The sequence below is a fragment of the Nyctereutes procyonoides genome, unplaced genomic scaffold (genome assembly GCF_905146905.1).
Source record: "Nyctereutes procyonoides isolate TBG_1078 unplaced genomic scaffold, NYPRO_anot_genome, whole genome shotgun sequence".
In the NCBI taxonomy this organism is placed as follows: domain Eukaryota; kingdom Metazoa; phylum Chordata; class Mammalia; order Carnivora; family Canidae; genus Nyctereutes; species Nyctereutes procyonoides.
This window is the reverse complement of record NW_026575052.1, coordinates 13,561,694-13,580,121: the sequence shown is the minus strand read 5'-3', so window position 1 is coordinate 13,580,121 and position 18,428 is coordinate 13,561,694. Positions and strand designations below refer to the sequence as shown.

The 18,428-nt window shown below is 40.9% G+C and overlaps 1 protein-coding gene and 1 long non-coding RNA gene across 8 annotated transcripts in view; one reads left to right on the top strand and one right to left on the bottom strand.

Moving 5' to 3' along the window:
- PHACTR4 (phosphatase and actin regulator 4) overlaps positions 1-18,428 on the bottom strand; it is a 101,076-nt gene that overhangs the window by 51,786 nt on the left and 30,862 nt on the right. The window lies entirely within an intron of this gene.
- Positions 9-18,428, top strand: LOC129513897 (uncharacterized). Its single transcript, XR_008665318.1, has 4 exons — positions 9-171; positions 8,215-8,280; positions 11,116-11,307; positions 18,272-18,428. It is a non-coding gene; the product is annotated as an uncharacterized LOC129513897 (long non-coding RNA).

The window sequence follows — 18,428 nt, the reverse complement described above, 5'->3', positions numbered from 1 at the left end:
AGCCACACCTACCTTTCCTGACACCAGGCTTGTTTTATAACTCTCCAGACTCACATCCATAGAAGAATGGGAGCCTGCTCAAGAATCTACCAATGAACTTGTAAATGTAGTCATACAAAAACCATCAGGGTTATGCACAGCAGACTGACGGGCGCAGAATTCAGCTCAAAGGTAGGTCTTCAATACAGGCTTGCCTCAGAAGTATCGACTGTTCTCACATTTCACTGCTTGCTCTAAAATTGTAGTATTTCCTACCTGTAAGTGGCATACCCAAAGCAGGATAAGATCTATATATGGGGAATTAGTAACATTAAGAATGATATTTTAAGACTGAATATACTTTTTCTAGAAATAAGAAGAAACTGTTCTGAAAAATTTCCTCATCAAAATAATAAGCTTGAAATAAATGTTTGGAAGATATCTTGGGGATTACAAAATATAGGGAGTAACCCTACATGTTGCCTTAATACATGGAAATATCAGCTAACCACCTGCAGCAACTGAGGGTCCAGCTTGCACACTGATTTTTTTAATAATATAACTAATTTTTCATATAGCTAAAATACATAAATATTAAGGACACAGCATGAATTTTTATTTATAGACAACCCATGTAAGCTAACACTGAATTTTCTAAATGTAAAAAAGACATACCTAACACAAATTTACCGTGGTGTTTAGCCACATACTCTCGATTATTTCACTAACAAATGATAAACTAACACTTGTGAAAAGGAGGTTGACATTGGTTATTGGATTTAAACATCGCCGCAACTAAACAACCATGCATTGTGAAGAACGTATTGTTTAACCTTTCATTAGTTTAGGAAGCTGAGACTACTAAGGTCAAATTCTGTGATTTATGTCATCAAATTTTTAAGTGCCAAAGTCCTTCAATAAATGACAGCTGCTAAAAAAACCAGAGCTTTTAGTTTAAATCTTTGTCTTCCAAACTGAGATCACAGTAATTTCTAGTATCCGGGCTTTCCTTTTGCCTTTTCTTAGCACCTTCTTTTCCCCATTATCTGCTTTTGATACAGAAAAAAAATAACAAAGGTAACGAGTAAGAAAATTATAATGCTAAGGCAGTGGTAAAAAAAATGCAAAAAAATTGATGCAATATTTAATTGTTCATACTGGTAGTAGTCAGAAAAACATTATGTTGATCAATAAAGTAGGAAAGAGTAAAAGGAAAACCATATTGAAAGAATGTTCTAATGTAAGAATGCCCAATACCTTCAAACTCTGGCACTTATTAGCCTAAAAACAGAGCATATGTAACAGGACTTTCCACACTATAAAATGAGGAGGCAAAAGATGGCAAATGCACTGCCCAAAAATCATTAGGTGCTCAACATACTGTAACAGTTATCATCATCACCCTCATCTTCATCATCATGATTGTAATACGGCAAATGCTTAAGAGGATGAGCTCTGGAGGCAACTGAAATTTTAATTCCAGATTTCACTAGGTGTTAACACTAGACAAGCTGCTTCACCTCTCTGTGTCTCCATTTTCTAATCTGTAAAATGGGCATAACCATACTCAGCAGCAAAAGGCAGGTGTAAAGACTAAATGACACGAACATAAAGTCCTCTGTAATGTGCCTGGCACATGGAAAACTCAATAAATGTAAGCACCAATGATCACAGTTGTTATAGTAAAAAAACAAGACAGGAAAGGCAAGCAGCAGCCAGACAATGGTACATAGTAAAAAATGCAGTCATTACAAAGAGGTTGGGCAGAAACGGAAGAGGATGACATTTTTGTATCATGAATCCAGAGAGCAAATTGGAAGAAGCAGGCCAAGAAGGAAGTCTGAATACAATCAGGGTTGGTATACAAAAACATCAAGCAGATGGAACAGCCCACACAAAACTATTACTATGAATAAATTTAAACCAGGGATATTACACACACACACACACACACACACACACACACACACCCCTAAAACAGTACTATAGAATTCAGTTTGTATTGACTGGACCATACAAGAATACAACATAAAGATTTACAGACCCTAGTATAGCTGCTATTTACCATCTACTAATCTTTTTAAAGATTTTATTTATTTATTCATGAGAGACACAGGCAGAGGGAGAAGCAGGCTCCATGCAGGGAGCCCGATGTCGGACTCGATCCCAGGTCTCCAGGGTCAGGTCCTGGACCAAAGGCAGCACTAAACCACTGAGCACCCGGGCTGCCCCTGACCTAACAAATTTTAATGCCCATCTTGGTTTGGCTCGTCGCTTATTCTAGGGTACTGTGAAGGTGACAATAAAACTTAAAAATATAAGAATGAAATGGCTCTTAGTGACCATTAACTAACTTGCTCAGAGCTAAGACTAAAACCCCAAATGTCCGGATTCCAACTCTAGGACTCACTTCAGCCCTTGTGGAAATGGTCAAGGAAATATTTATTTCCTAAAGATATATATTCTCGACAATAACAACAAATCTCTCCAATCATTCTGCTGCCTATGTACCAAGTGAAAACACTGTCCCTGGCCAGCCTGTTTCAGTTTCATTCCAATAATCAATATATACTTGCTGCCAACTGGTAAGCAGGTAAGCTAAGAGACAGAGTAAGATACTGGTTCAGTGATGACTTTAAAATGTAACAAGGGATCCCTGGGTGGCGCAGCGGTTTGGTGCCTGCCTTTGGCCCAGGGCGCGATCCTGTGGACCCGGGATCAAATCCCACATCAGGCTCCCGGTGCATGGAGCCTGCTTCTCCCTCTGCCTGTGTCTCTGCCTCTCTCTCTCTCTCTCTCTCTCTCTCTCTCTCATAAATAAATAAATTAAAAAAAAATGTAACAACAACAAAAAAAGTAACAATCAAAGCTTGACTACATTCTGGTTTTCCATGTATTATACTTTAGAAATGCAAAGACAGGGCACCTGGGTTGCTCAGCTGGTTTGGTGGCCGACTCTTAGTCTCAGGGTCACGTATTCGAGCCCCGCATTGGGTTCCACACTGGACATGGAGCCTATTTTAAAAAAATGCAAAGAGTGGGCAGCCTGGGTGGCTCAGCAGTTTAGCACTGCCTTCAGCCCAGGGGGTGATCCTGGAAGCCCACGTTGGGCTCCCCGCATGGAGCCTGCTTCACCCTCTGCCTGTGTCTCTGCCTCTCTCTGTCTCTCTCTGTATCTCTCATGAATAAATGAATAAATAAAATCTTTAAAAAATGCAAAGGGCAATCTTGTTTTAACTTTTTTTTTTAAAAGGTTTTATTCATTTATTCATGAGAGACATACAGAGAGAGGCAGAGACACAGGCAGAGGGAGAAGCGGGCTCCACGCAGGCAGCCCGACGTGCGACTCAGTCCCGGGACTCCAAGATCACGCCCTGAGCCAAAGGCAAACGCTCAACTGCTGAGCCACCCATGCGTCCCTTGTTTTAACTTTTTAAAAAGTACACAACTATTTCTTCTTGTCACTGAATAAAATTAGATACTCTCTTTTTAGAATACTTTTGCTCCACAGTTTACGGCCTCCAGGAATAGGGGAAGTGGCAGATTAAAATTTGTGAATCTCATAAATTTGAATTTATGAAAAGAGCAAGAAGGCCTTGTAAAAATAAGGTTTAACAGGCAAAGATAGCACTTGAAGCTCTCTAGTCAGGGCCTCATTTTTTAAAAGAACCACTTCTAAACACAGCAGTAACCTATTATGAGCTGGGCATTCAAAGCTCTTAGTGACATTTTAACTCCAAAACCTTTTGTTGGCAAGCACGTCATATCACACACTAACATGAGAATATGATTTATATTTTCAATAAGCAGTTTACAAGATCAATCACAGGACTATAATGCTTTCATTTAAATGTACTTTTATGCTGAAATACCAATATAAATTGGATTACCTAGGAGAGTAAGCTCTTAGCGATTTTAATCACATCTCCCTTCATTAACTTCACCATATTACTTTCTTCCAGCCTGAGATGTCTCAAGGAGGTGAGCTCTAGTGACAGGGTGGCAAGACAGTCACCTTCCTCCAGGAAAGGCTGGCCAACAGAAAGTACTGACAGGTCACACAGACACATATTGAAGTAAAGGACTAATTTCTCAACTTCTGAATCTATAATTGGAGGAGGCTGTAGCTTCTTATTCTTTACCCCATGATGAAACTCTCATCTAGTCTGGCTGGCTCTGGATAGTTGAAGGAGATAACACCCAACAATAACCCATGTCTCAAACTCCGTGGGAATTAAAAAGCTTTGCCAGTCATCTGTAAAAACTTTTCAAGGTCTCACCTATTTGTAAAAATTCTTCACTTGGCCTGGGCTTTCTTCCCCAGATCCATCTAGGGAACTTGTACTAGTACTCTAAGAACTGGCTCAAATGTTGCTTCTACTCTCAGGAGCCTTTCTTTAGTCATTCAAGCTGAATTCCAATAAAGATTTGCTCATCACTGATTATGTGCCTACAATGTGCTGGTGCTAAAACCAATAGTTTTAGCCCTTCAGGTGCTGATAGTTCAAGTCAATAAGATCTACAATAATCAGTACTTAGGTATATGCAAACATACCATTAGGGGTGGGAGTGTCTAGCTCTGTCCTGAGCAAAGAAAATATTTCAAAAGAAGCTACATCTAAGATCAAAGAGTCAGTCACAGAAGAGATGACAGAGGTAAGGAAAAGATACAAGCAACAAGACATAAAATTGGAGAGGTAAAGAGCTCATCTTGACCAACTGTGCAGGACCTATTACCCTAAATTGCAATGACCTTCAGACCTCTTACAGGTTAGAAACTTCTCATGGGCAGGGATCATTGATGTATTTATCCTTAAACCTTCAATTTTTTTTTTTAACCCTCAATGTTTGACACAACTCAGTGCACAGTGGACATGCAACCGGTATTTATTAACCCTGAGTAAAGGGAAGAAATAACATTCTTAAATTTTAAGCTTTGTTCACAAAATCTAGTAACAAAAGGCAATTAGGGTGAAAAGTGCTATAGACGGAGGGTGGAAGAAATCATTCCAAACAATTCTGGTAATTCTTGCAATACTTCAAATTTTTCATTATTATAGTATTTGTTACAATGATCTATAACCAGTGATCTTTGATGTTACTATTGTGATTGTTTTGGGGCACCATGAACCCATATGAGACTATGAACTTAACTGATAAATCTTGTGGGTTTTTTTTTTAAACATTTTGTTTATTTATGTGACAGAGAGAGCAGGAGCAGGGAGGAGGGGCAGAGGGAGGGAGCAAGAGAGAAGCAAGTTCCTCATGAGCACAGAGCCCTGAGGTGATGTAGGGCTTGACCCCAGGACCCTGGGATCGTGACCTGAGCTGAAAACAGACACTTAACTGAGTCACTCAGGTGCCCCTGTAGTGTGTGTTCTGTTTCACCCACCTGCTGTCTATCCCCCATCTCTCTCCCTCTCCTTAGGCCTCCCTAGTCCCTGAGGCACAATATGGAAATTAGGCCCACTAATAACCCTACAATGTTAGGGTTAGAACACTCTAAGTGTTCAAGTGAGAGGAAGAGTCACAGGTTTCACTTCACTTTTATTTTTAAAATGATTTTATTTATTTATTTATGAGAGACACAGAGAGAGAGGCAGAGACACAGGCAGAGGGAGAAGCAGGCTTCCCACAAGAAGCCCGATATGAGACTCGATCCCAGGACCCCAGCATCCCACCCTGAGCCAAGGCAGATGCTCAACCACTGAGCCACCCAGGCGTCCCAGGTTTCACACTTAAAATCAAAAGCTAGAAATGATTGAACTTAGTGAGGGAGGCATCTCAAAGGCCAAGATGGCCAGAAGCTGGACCTCTCGTGCCAAACAGTTTAACCAAGTTGTGAACGCAAAGGAAAGGTCTTGAAGGAAATTAAAAGTGCTACTCCAGTGAATACACGAAAGAGGAGAAAACAAAACAGCCTTACTGCTGATTTGGGGAAAGTCTGAGTGGTCTGGACAGAAGATCAAACCAGCCACAACATTCCCTTAAGCTGAAACCTAATTCAGAAACCTAATTCCCTAACTCTCTTCAATTCTGTGAAGGCTGAGAGAGGGGAGGAAGCTGCAGAAGAAAAGTCTGAAGCTAGGTGAGGTGGGTTCATGAGGTTTAAGGAAAGAAGCCACTTCCATAGCATAAAAGTGCATAGTGAAGCAGCAAGCCCTGATGTAGAAGCTGCAGCAAGTTACTCAGCAGATCTAGCTCAGGTAATTGATGAAGGTACCTACTCTAAAAAGATTTTCAGGGACGCCTGGGTGGCTCAGCAGTTAAGCGTCTGCCTTCAGCTCAGGGTGTGATCCTGGAGACCCGGGATCAAGTCCCATATTGGGTTCCCTGCATGGAGCCTGCTTCTCCCTCTGCCTCTGCCTCTCTCTCTGTGCTTCTCATGAATAAATAAATAAAATATTAAAAAAAAGAAAAGATTTTCAATGTAGATAGAACAGCCTTAAACTGAAAGATGCCATCCAGGACTTTCATAGCCAGAGAGGAAAAATCAATGCCTGGCTTCAAAACTTCAAAGGACAGGCTGACTCTCTTGTCAAGAGCTAATGAAGCTGGTGACTTTAAGTAGAAGCCAATGTTCCCTGACCATTCTAAAAATCCAGGGCCCATGGGCAGCCCCGGGTGGCGCAGCCGTTTAGTGCCGCCTGGAGTCCTGGGATTGAGTCCCACGTCGGGCTCCCTGCATGGACCCTGCTTCTCCCTCTGCCTATGTCTCTGCCTCTCTCTCTCATGAATAAATAAAATTAAAAAAAAAAATCCAGGGCCTTTAAGAACTATGCTAAATCTACTCTGCCTGTGCTCTACAAATGGAACAACAAAGTCTGGATCACAGCACATCTGTTTACAACATGGTTTACTAAATATTTTAAGCCCACTCTTAAAAACTACTGCTCAGAAAGAAAATATTACTGCTCATTGACAATGCACCTGGTCACCTAAGAGCTCAGATGGAGATGTGTAGTGAGATTAACTTTGTTTCCATGCCTGCTAACACAACACCCATTCTGAAGCCCATGGATCAAGGAGTAATTTTGACCTTCAAGACTTATTATAATTTTGTATAGCTGTAGCTGTCATAGACAGTGATTCCTCTGATGGATCGGGGCAAAGTAAACTGAAAATCTTCAGGAAAGGACGCCAATCTACATGCCACTAAGAACACTTGTGAATGGGGCACTTGGGTGGCTTAGTCGGTTAAGCACTGAGGCCCACATTGGGCTCCCTGCTCAGCACGGAGCATGCTTCTTCTCCCTCTGCCCCTTCCCTCTTCTCATGTGTACTCTCTCTCTCAAACAAACAAATAAAATCTTTTTTTAAAAATTTTTATTTATTTATGATAGTCACAGAGAGAGAGAGAGAGAGGCAGAGACACAGGCAGAGGGAGAAGCAGGCTCCATGCACCGGGAGCCCGACGTGGGATTCGATCCTGGGTCTCCGGGAAAGCGCCCTGGGCCAAAGGCAGGCGCCAAACCGCTGTGCCACCCAGGGATCCCTAAAATCTTTTTTTAAAAAAAAAAAAAAAAAAAAAAAAAACACTTGTGATTCACGGGAAGGATTTTTCCAAATATCAACATTCATAGGACTTTGGAAGAAGTTGATTCCTACCCTCATCGATGACTCTGCAAGGCTCAAGACTTTAGTGGAGGAACTAATTGCAGATAAGATATTAAAAGAAAAACTAGAGAAGCGAAGCCTGACGGTGGAGCCAAATAGCTCAATCTCATGGTAAAACATGAACAGATGAGGAGCTGCTTCTTAGTGATGAGCAAAGAACGTGGTTTCTTGAGATGGAATCTTTTCCTGCTGAAGATGCTGTGAACGTTGTTGGAATAACAACAAAGGATTCTGAATATTAAATAAATTTAGTTGATAAAGCAGCAGGGTTTGAGAGAACTGACTCCAATTTTTTTTTTAAGATTTTATTTATTTATTTGACAGAGAACGAGAGAGAGAGAGAGAAAATGCATGTACACATGCACATGCAAGCAGGCAGAGCAGCAGGCTGAAGGAGAGCAGATAGCCCTATTCAGGGCTCAATTCCAGGACCCTGTGATCATGACCTGAGCTGAAGGCAGATGCTTATGGACTGAGCCACCCAGGTGCCCCACTGACTCCAATTTTGAAAGGAATTCTGTGGGTAAAATGCTATCACACAGCAGCATTTGTTAGAGAGATCATTTGTGAAAGGAATAGTCAACTGATATGGGAAACTTCATTGCTGTCTTATTTTAGGTTGTTCCAGCAACCCCAGTCATCAACACCCACCACCCTGATCAGTCAGCAGCCATCAGCATCAAGGTGAGATCCTCTACCAGCAAAAAGATTATGACTTGTTGAAAACTCAGATGATGGTTAGTGTTTTTTAGCAATAAAGTGTTTTCTTTTCTTTTTTAAAGATTTTATTTATTTATTCATGAGAGACACAGAGAGGGAGGCAGAGACACAGGCAGAGGGAGAAGCAGGCTCCATGCAGGAAGCGCAATGCGGGACTCAATCCCAGGACACCAGGATCATGTCCTGAACCAAAGGCAGATGCTCAACCACAGAGCCACAGGCATCCCAGTGTTTCTTTCTTAAAAAATAAGCTCTACACCCTACATGGAGCTTGAACTCATAACCCTGAGACAAGGGCTCAATCTCATGACCCATGAAATCATGATCTGAGCAGAAACCAAGAGCCAGATGCTTAACCTACTGAGCCACTTCCCTAGCAACAAAGTATTTTATTTAATTTTGCAACAAAGTATTTTAAAAATAATATGTGTACATTAGTTTTTTAGACATCATACTACTATGCACTTAATAGACTGCAGTACTGTGTACACTTTTACATGCACTAGTAAACAAATTCATTTGGCTCACTTTGTTGTGATATTCGCTTTATTGCAGTGGTCTGGAATTGAACCCACAGTACCCCTGAGGTATGCCTAAGGTGTAGTTCCCTCAGTTCTAATGGAAGCAAAATAAAAGGTGACATTTTCAAAGGTACTACAAATAAATACTGATTACAATAAAGTATATTTTAATGACTAGCACTGAAGTAATAGATATCAAAGGTGCTGTTCAGTTCTAATATCTAAAGATGCACTAATACTACAGTTACTAGCTATACAGATTAAATTTATTAATATTTAATATATTTATATTAAATACAATTTGCAATTCAGTTTCTCAGTTGTACTAGTCAAATTGCAGATGCTCAATACCACACATGGCTACTATGCTGGACAGCGCAGATACAGAACATTTCCATCACTGCAGAAAGTTCTACTGGATTTGCTGAATCTGAAGGGTTTTTAAAGTCCACTAGGAAGTATTCTAATAACAAAACATTTATCTCAAAGCACTAACTGAAGTCCTTGGGTGGCTCAATTGGTTAAGCGGCTACCTTCAGCTCAGGTCATGATCCCAGAGTGCTGGGATGGAGCCCTGCATTGGGCTCCCTGCTCCGGGGGAGTCTGCTTCTCCTTCTGCCTACTGCTCCCCTTGCTGGCTCTCTTAATAAATAAAATCTTAAAAAAAAAAAAAAATCCAGGGCAGCCTGGGTGGCTCAGCAGTTTAGCACCAACTTCAGCCCAGAGTGTGATCCTGGAGACCCGGGATCAAGTCCCACATCAGGCTCCCTACATGGAGCCTGCTTCTCCCTCTGCCTGTGTCTCTGCCTCTTTCTCTCTCTGTGTGTCTCTCTCATGAATAAATAAATAAAATCTTTAAAGAAAATTCAAAGCACTACTGCACTTTTCCTAAGCATGTGGTATCTATCTTCCATGGCACCAACGCTACCACCACCTACTAAAGGCACTATACCCTCTGAGGGAACCCTGACGGTTAAAAAAAAAAGTTTCTTTTTATACAGTACAACTAGTAAGCTATTAATACTCTCTCTTTAGCACTAAATTACTACTTTTTGTAGTAACATCCAGTTAGCCTTTGACTATTAGTAACAATTTAAGGCCTATGGAAGAATTGTCTTATTTTAAAGATTTACTGAGGGGGCACTTTACGTGTCTCAGTGGTTGAGCTTCTGACTTCAGCTCAGGTCATGATCCCAGGGTCCTGGGATTGAGCCCTGCATCAGGCTCCTCACAAGGAGCCTGCTTCTCCCTCTGCCTCTCTCTTTCTGTGTCTCTCATGAATGAATGAATGAATGAATGAATGAATGAATAAAAAAAATCCAAAAAAAATTTACTGAGAATTATATCTATTTGTTATCCATTGAAAATTAATAACCTCCATCTTACTGGCCTTTCATTTACTACTCTTTCTACTCCAAATAGTACTTCTTCATGGGCTGAAGGTAGATTTTGGCAGTTATAAGTGAAAGTGATGAGGAGTTTTATTTTTTAATTTTTTAAAAAAATTTTTTAAAGATTTATTTATTCATTCAGAGAGAGCAAAGAGAGAGGCAGAGACACAGGCAGAGGGAGAAGCAGGCTCCATGCAGGAAGCCCGATGTGGGACTCAATCCTGGGTCTCCAGGATCACACCCAAGGCTGCAGGCAGCGCTAAACTGCTGTGCCACCGGGGCTGCCCCGATTTTTAAAAATTTTTTAAAGATTTCATTCATTCATTCATTCATTTATAGGCAGACACAGGCAGAGGGAGAAGCAGGCTCCGTGCAGGGAGCCCGATGTGGGACTCGATCCCAGGGCCCAGGATCACTTTGTGGGCCAAAGGCAGGTGCTAAACTACTGAGCCACCCAGGGATCCCCTGATGAGGAGTTTTAAAGAAAAGTACGTTATAAAACATGATAGTCATAAAAGCTAAGTCCCAGTGGCTTCTATTAAGGAACCAAAAGCTATCAATGATGCATGAAACTAACCAGTCATAAGTCAAAGAGCTGCCCAACCCAGGGTTTTGAAACAAGGTAAATGTTCCCGAGTAAAGTGGCATTCATTGCTGGTGACTCAGAGAGATGACTATTAGCCACTGCCACTTCTCTCCTTCCTCCTCTCTTTCATTAATTCTTTCTAACTTATCTGGCCCTCAATTTTACTTCAAGTGAGAAAGATACCTAAACATTACCAAGCAATATTCTGAGCCACATATTCAGTAAGAATAAATGTCTGATAATATTTGTAAAGTTACTCAAAAATTTCTAACAAGGGACTTCCTTAAACATTCTTTCCTAGACCATGTGCAGGAGAATAAAGCCTTCATCGTCTACGAAATAAAAATTCTGAGTAATGAACACCTGGCTACACTATGAGTCAACCATAATTCCTGCAATAGGAACCAAGGATGACTATATTAATGGTGTTTCTATCAAACTTGCTCCAAATGGAAATTCAAACGCATTTTATTCTTTGATTTCCATGTATGAGGTATGTACCTCTTTTGTACTATATCTTCCCTCAAAGCCCTCAAATCTTTTTCACAACCACAGATTCTAGGAGATGAAGTGCAGGGAGAAAAAAGGTTATGCATATAATTTCTAAATTCAAAAAGAAATTATGTTTTGGGTTATACAAAATTGTACTTCTAAATCTTGATTTTAAAAAAAGTAACAGGGGGGGATCCCTGGGTGGCTCAGCAGTTTGGCGCCTGCCTTTGGCCCAGGGCGCGATCCTGGAGTCCCGGGATCGAGTCCCACGTCGGGCTCCTGGCATGGAGCCTGCTTCTCCCTCCTCTTGTGTCTCTGCCTCTCTCTATATATATATATATATCTATCATAAATAAATAAATCTTTTTAAAAAAAAAAAAAGTAACAGGGGATCCCTGGGTGGCTCAGCGGTTTGGTGCCTGCCTACGGCCCAGGGCGCGATCCTGGGGTCCCAGGATCGAGTCCCACGTCAGGTTTCCGGCATGGAGCCTGCTTATCCCTTTGCCTGTGTCTCTGCGCCCCCCTCCCCCCCTGTGTCTATCATGAATAAATAAAATCTTAAAAAAAAAAAGTAACAGTGGGGGCCCCCATAGCATTAGACTCTTGATCTCAGGATTGTAGTAAGTTCAAGTCCCATGTTGGATATAAAAGATTACTTAAAAATAAAATCTTAAAAAAAAATAACAGTGAAACACATTAACATTGTAGGAAAACTATCTAGTAAGGTCAGAGAAAATATGGTCAACGTGCATTTTCGCTCACCTGCCTATGCCAAAGCTTAATCCTAGCTAACCTTTTGGAAAAGCTAATCTTTATTAGCACTACTGAGGCTATAAAAATGTAATCACCAAATAAAATCTTTCAAGATACAAATCTGACTATTGTTTTTTCAGTCTAAAAATAATTTATTTTATTGAAAGAGCCCTAAATGTATCAGGATCCAATTAGCTATTAAACACTGTACCAATACTCACCTGGTTTCCAGGCCTACACAACAGGGGTCTTCAGAATACCACCTGTCCTAAAATCCAAGGAAGAGCTGACAACCAGTTTGTTGTAGTGAAGGAAAAGAAAAGAGATAAAGGGCTGAAATAATTCTTCTAGGATTCATTCACTTGGGACAAAAAGTTTTCTGTATCTTTACACAATTTTATAAATCTTCCCAGTCTGACAGAATTTGTTTGTGGCGCACAGCTTTCAATTCTGACATCCTCCTATGTGTGCTTGGGGCAGTGATAGATTATTTCTTACTGCTTCCAGTTTTATTCCTCTCTAATCTGTCCTCAACAGTGGTGCCATAGTGATGTTTATAACAGCACAAATTTAACAATGTTCTTTACAGATTACAAAAAAATCCTTCAAACCCTGATGCAAGCCCATCTTTCTAGCAAGTCTCTTCTCTCACTCCTCCCATACCTGCTCATCTTCAGTTCTAGCACTAATTTTTAGTCCCACTGCACCACTTGAAATTCCTAAACTATAACATGTTCTCCTGGGTCTATCTACCTATGTACCTGCTGTTCTAGTTGCCTGGAAAGTCCTCTTCCTCCCCACAATCCCTCATCTGGCTAACTCCTGCTCTTCAAATTCCAGTTTATGCGTCACTTCCTCTTCAAAGCTTTCTCTGAACATCTTCCTTTTGACACTTAAGACTGAGTTAGGTATCCTTCTTCTTCTTCTTTTTTTTTTTTTTAGATTTTATTTATTTATTCATGGGAGACAGAGAGAGGTAGAGACATAGGCGGAGAGAGAAGCAGGCTCCACAAAGGAGCCTGCTGCAGGACTTAATCCTGGGACTCCAGGATTACGCCCCGAGCCAAAGGCAGACGCCCAACCGCCGAGGCATCTGGCCTCCCCCCCCTTTTTAAAGATTTATTTATTTGAGAGAGGAGAGAGAGAGAGAGAGAGCGCACGCGAGCGCATGTGTGAGCAGGGGAAGGGGCAGAGGGAGACAGAGAATCTTAAGCAGACTCTGCGCTGAGTGTGGAGCCTGATCAGGGCTCTATCTTGTGACTCTGAGATCATGACCTGTGCCAAAATCAAGAGTTGGATGCTTCACCGACTGAGCCACCCAAGTGCCCCTGTTCTAAGTATTTTACATGTATTAATTAATCTAATTCTCACAACAAGCGTGTAAGGATTCCTTTTATTATCCCATTTAATAGACAAGGAAACTGAGTCACAGAGGGATAAACTTGTCCAGTGAGTTCAGAGCTAATAAATGGCAAAACTGGGGTTCATGTCTAAGTAATCTGGAGGTGAATCTCTACTCCTAATAATACACTGTAGACCTGAAAATATGCTGAATTCACAGAATTTATTTTGAATCTTAGAAAAACTCTAGGAGGTTTTATATAACAAGAGTAAAACTTAGGAACAGAGCAGTTTTGAAACTGTCCAAAACAGCAATGTTAAAATACACATTTGTTCTCTTAGTTCATCCCTGATATTTCCGGTACAACCACCACCACCAAGAATGATGCTTATCATAAAACCAATTTTTAAAGAAATTTCTTAGAAAATAAAGGTCTAAAATCAAGAAAAGTTGGGTTTTTCGGACAGAGACAATTTCTACCTCCTACCTCCTACACCTCAAACTAAACCTACAACAAAAATACTCCAGCTCCAGTGTTTTATGAGAAACACAAATTACTGAAGCACCTTTAACCCATCCTGGGAGCATTATTAGCAATATAAAAGTATGTTTCATCATCATGTACTGTCTAGGTTTATCTTTTTTAAAAAAGATTTACTCATTTACTTGAGAGAGACAGAGAAGGGAGAGTCAGGGAGCTGGGGAGGACAGAGGGGAGAGAGACTTTTCAGAGAGTCAACTTCCCCCTTAGCATGGAACCCAGTGGGGGGCTCAATCTCTGAACACTGAGATCATGACCTGGCTGCATGCAATCAAGAGTCAGATACTTAACTGACTACACGACTAAGGTGCCCTGTCTATCTATATCTTTAAGATAATTAGGAAATCCCTAGTTTTTCCTATCTCCTCAGGTTCTACAAATTTTCTGAATACAAAACAACAAAAAGTTCTCCTTAAAGAAACTGCCAGGGCAGCTCTGGTGGCTTAGTGGTTTAGCGCCTCCTTCAGCCCAGGGCTTGATCCTGGAGACCCAGGATGGAATCCCGCGTCGGGCTCCCTGCATGGAGCCTGCTTCTTCCTCTGCCTGTGTCTCTGCCTCTCTCTCTCTCTCTGTATCTCTCATGAATAAATAAATAAAATCTTAGAAAAGAAAAGAAAAGAAAAGAAAAGAAAAGAAAAGAAAAGAAAAAAAAAGAAAAGAAAAGAAAAGAAAACTGCCACTAGGGATGCCTGGGTGGCTCAGCAGTTGAGCGTCTGCTTTCAGCCCAGGGCGTGATCCTGGAGTCTTGGGATCAAGTTACACATCAGGGTCCCTGAGTGGAGCCTGCTTATCCCTCGGCCTGTGTCTCTGCCTCTCTCTCTGTGTGTGTCTCTCATGAATAAATAAAGAAAATCTTAAAAAAAAAAAAAAAGAAAAGAAAAGAAATTGCCCCTGAACTGTTCAAAGAACACAGATTTAGAAAAGGAAATAGCTATACAAGCAAATCTTGTTTGATAATGTCCTTAAGTAAAAGTCATGCTGAATAACACAACTCTTTGTATATGTATAAAAACATTTCTTCATTTTGGCTCATATTGATAGTTCTTAAACTCCTCTTTGAGAGCTGAAACTGTATCTTATTCATTTTTTTTCCCTTCATGGTAGTTAGGGCAGTGTGCCAACAAAGATTTATTTATTTATTTTTAGATTTTTATTTGTTATTTATTCATGTTAGACATAGAGCGAGAGAGAGGCAGAGACACAGGCAGAGGGAGAAGCAGGCTCCCTGTGGGGACCCTGATGTGGGGCTGGATCCCAGGACACCAGGATCACTACCTGAGCTGAAGGCAGACACTCAATCAACAAGCCACCTACGTGTCCCCTAAAGACTACAATATGATCTGATGTTATTCTGGCTACCACCAGAAAAATGCTGATTTGATGAAGAAAAAACAAAACAAATCTTCAATAAGGAACTGAAAGCCACAACTACCATTCCACAAACAATCCATTATACTGTTGTCACCTTCTTGTAATGGAAGCCTCCATTAGGGGGTGTGAGTGTATGCACACATGTATGGGTTCTGGACCCCACTGATGTTCAAACAGCAATCTTGTAAATACTGTGCTGGTTTTGGGTCAGTCAAAGCTCTACCATGAAAGGTATTTTATTTTATTTTTAAAGATTTATTTATTTATTGTTTATTTATTATTGTTTATTTATTTATTTATTTACTTATTTATTTATGAGAGACAGAGAGCATGAGAGAGCGAGAGAGAGTGGCAGAGACACAGGCAGAGGGAGAAGCAGGCCCCATGCAGGGAACCGGATGCGGGACTCAATCCCGGGTCCCCAGGATCACGCCCTGGGCTGAAGGCGGCTCTAAACCGCTGAGCCACCTGGGCTGCCCTGGGTCATTTCTTTTAAAGTAAACTCTACCCCCAACGTGAGGTACAAACTCACAACCCCGACATCAAGAGTCTCATGCTATACTGACTAAGCCAGCCAGGCACCCCATGAAAGGTCATTTCTTTTTTTTTTTTTTTGAAAGGTCATTTCTAACATGACAGAACGCTGATCAAGCCCAAGAAGACAACCACTGAGGCCGTTTTGAAATTAATGGTTTCCTGCCTAATGGGAAATGTTTATACTAGTTTCATTATCAATTTTAAAATCCCAGTGATCAGGACAAACATTATATGGTCTCATTCATTTGGGGAATATAAAAATTAGTGAAAGGAAATAAAGGGAAAGGAGAGAAAATGAATGAAAATATCAGTGAGGGTGACAAAACATGAGAGACACCTAACTCTGGGAAATGAACAAGGGGTAGTGGAAGGGGAGGTGGCAGGGGGTTGGGGTGACTGGGTGATGGGCACTGAGGGGGGCACTTGGCGGGATGACCACTGGGTGTTATGCTATATGCTGGCAAATTGAATTCCAATAAAAAAAAAATTTTTAATATATACAAAAAAAAAAAGAAAAACCCAGTGATCATTCTTAATCTGATTTTGAAATAAAGTTGAGGAAATACATTTTTTAAATTAAAGATATTTAGGGGCAACTGGCTTAGTGGTTGAGCATCTGCTTTCAGCTTGGGTTGTGATCCCGGTATCCTGGGATTGAGTCCTACATAGGGATTCCTGTGGGGAGCCTGCTTCTCCCTCTGCCTATGTCTCTACCTCTCTCTGTGTCTCTCATGAATAAATGGATAAAATCTTCAAAAAAAAAAAAAGATATTTGGGGTGCCTGGGTGACTCAGTTGGTTAAGTGTTGTCTTCAGCTCAGGTCATGACCCCAGGGTCCTGGGATCAAGCCCCACACTGGGCTCCCTGCTCAGTGGGGAACCTGCTTCTCCCTCTCCTTCTCTCATTCTTTCTTTATCTTACATAAACAAAATCTTAAAAAATAAATAAGTAAAATTAAAGATATTTACTTATCACTTAATGTTAAAATATAAAAATTTCAAAGAACTTAAAGGTTTTTTTCATTTAACAAAAATAATACACTTTTAAATGGGAATATGCCATAATCACGGTGCTGTGCACACTGGTGTTTACCAAGGCTATTTCTTTTATTTATTTATGAGAGACACAGAAAGAGGTAGAGACATAGGCAGAGGGAGAAGCAGGCTCCATGCAGGGAGCCCCATGTGAGACTCAATCCCAGGACCCCAGGATCACGCCCTGAGCCAAAGGCAGATGCCCAAATGCTGAGCCACCCAGGTGTTCCTATTTCTTTAGATAAATAACAAACAAGAGGTGCCTGGGTGGTTGAATGTCTGCCTTTAATTCAGGGCATTATCCGGAGGTCCCAGAATAGCATCCCACATCGGGCTCCCTGCATGGAGCCTGCTTCTCCCTCTGCCTATGTCTCTGCCTCTCTCTGTGTGTCTCTCCTGAGTAAATAAAAAAAAAAAATCTTAAAAAAAAAAAAAGCCTGAAAAGGTAGAATAATAAAGGGATACCATTTTAGATATTAAAATATAACTATTATAATAATAAGCAGGGCTGCTCGGGTGTCCAGCTCTTGGTTTTGGCTCAGGTCATGATCTCAGGGTTTGGGATTCAGTCCTGCTTCATGCTCCCTGCTCAGCTGGGAATGTTCTTGCCCCCTCTCTCTCCCTCTCCCTTCTCTTCCGCCACCCGATACTCTCTCTCTCTGAAATAAATAAATCTTAAAATAATAATAATAATAATAATAAACAATGTAGGGCAGCCCGGGTGGCTGTGGTTTAGCGCCACTTTCGGCCCAGGGCCTGATCCTGGAGACCAGGAATCGAGTCCCACGTCAGGCTCCCTGCATGGAGCCTACTTCTCCCTCTGCCTGTGTCTCTGCCTCTCTCTCTCTCTCTCTCATGAATAAATAAATAAAATCTTAAAAAAAAAAGATGCTGTCTTGCTGATTTTGCTCAGTGTTCACTGAACAAATGAGTGGCTGAGGAACAAGTCAATTGTGCTGGAGTCTGATACGTTAATTAACCTAATTCTAATTCAAGAGAAGAATAAAATGTCTTATATTTTAAAAGGCTGTACTATTATGCAGAGATATAACATGGTTATTTTAGGCATAGCAGTTAAGCTGCACATGTAAAATGACCATTATAGTATTTAATTCCCTTTAACAAAATCTTTTTTTTTTTTAAAGATTTTATTTATTTATTCATGAGAGACACAGAGAGAGAGAGGGAGGCAGAGACACAGGCAGAGGGAGAAGCAAGCTCCATGCAGGGAGCCTGACGTGGGACTCGATCCCGGGTCTCCAGAATCACACCCTGGGCTGAAGGCGGCGCTAAACCGCTGAGCCAACTGGGCTGCCCAACAAAATCTTTTTATTATCTTTTAAGTCGAGAAATTAGTTTTATAAATTTTATTTTATTTTTTTAAAAGATTTTATTTAGCCTTTCATGAAGATGGTGCTGAAGGCGAAGAAGGAAGCCTCTGCCCCTCCCAAAGCTGAAGCCAAAGCCAAAGCAAAGGCTTTGAAAGCTAAGAAAGTGGTGCTAAAAGGCATACACAGTCACAAAAAAAAAGAAGATCCATACAT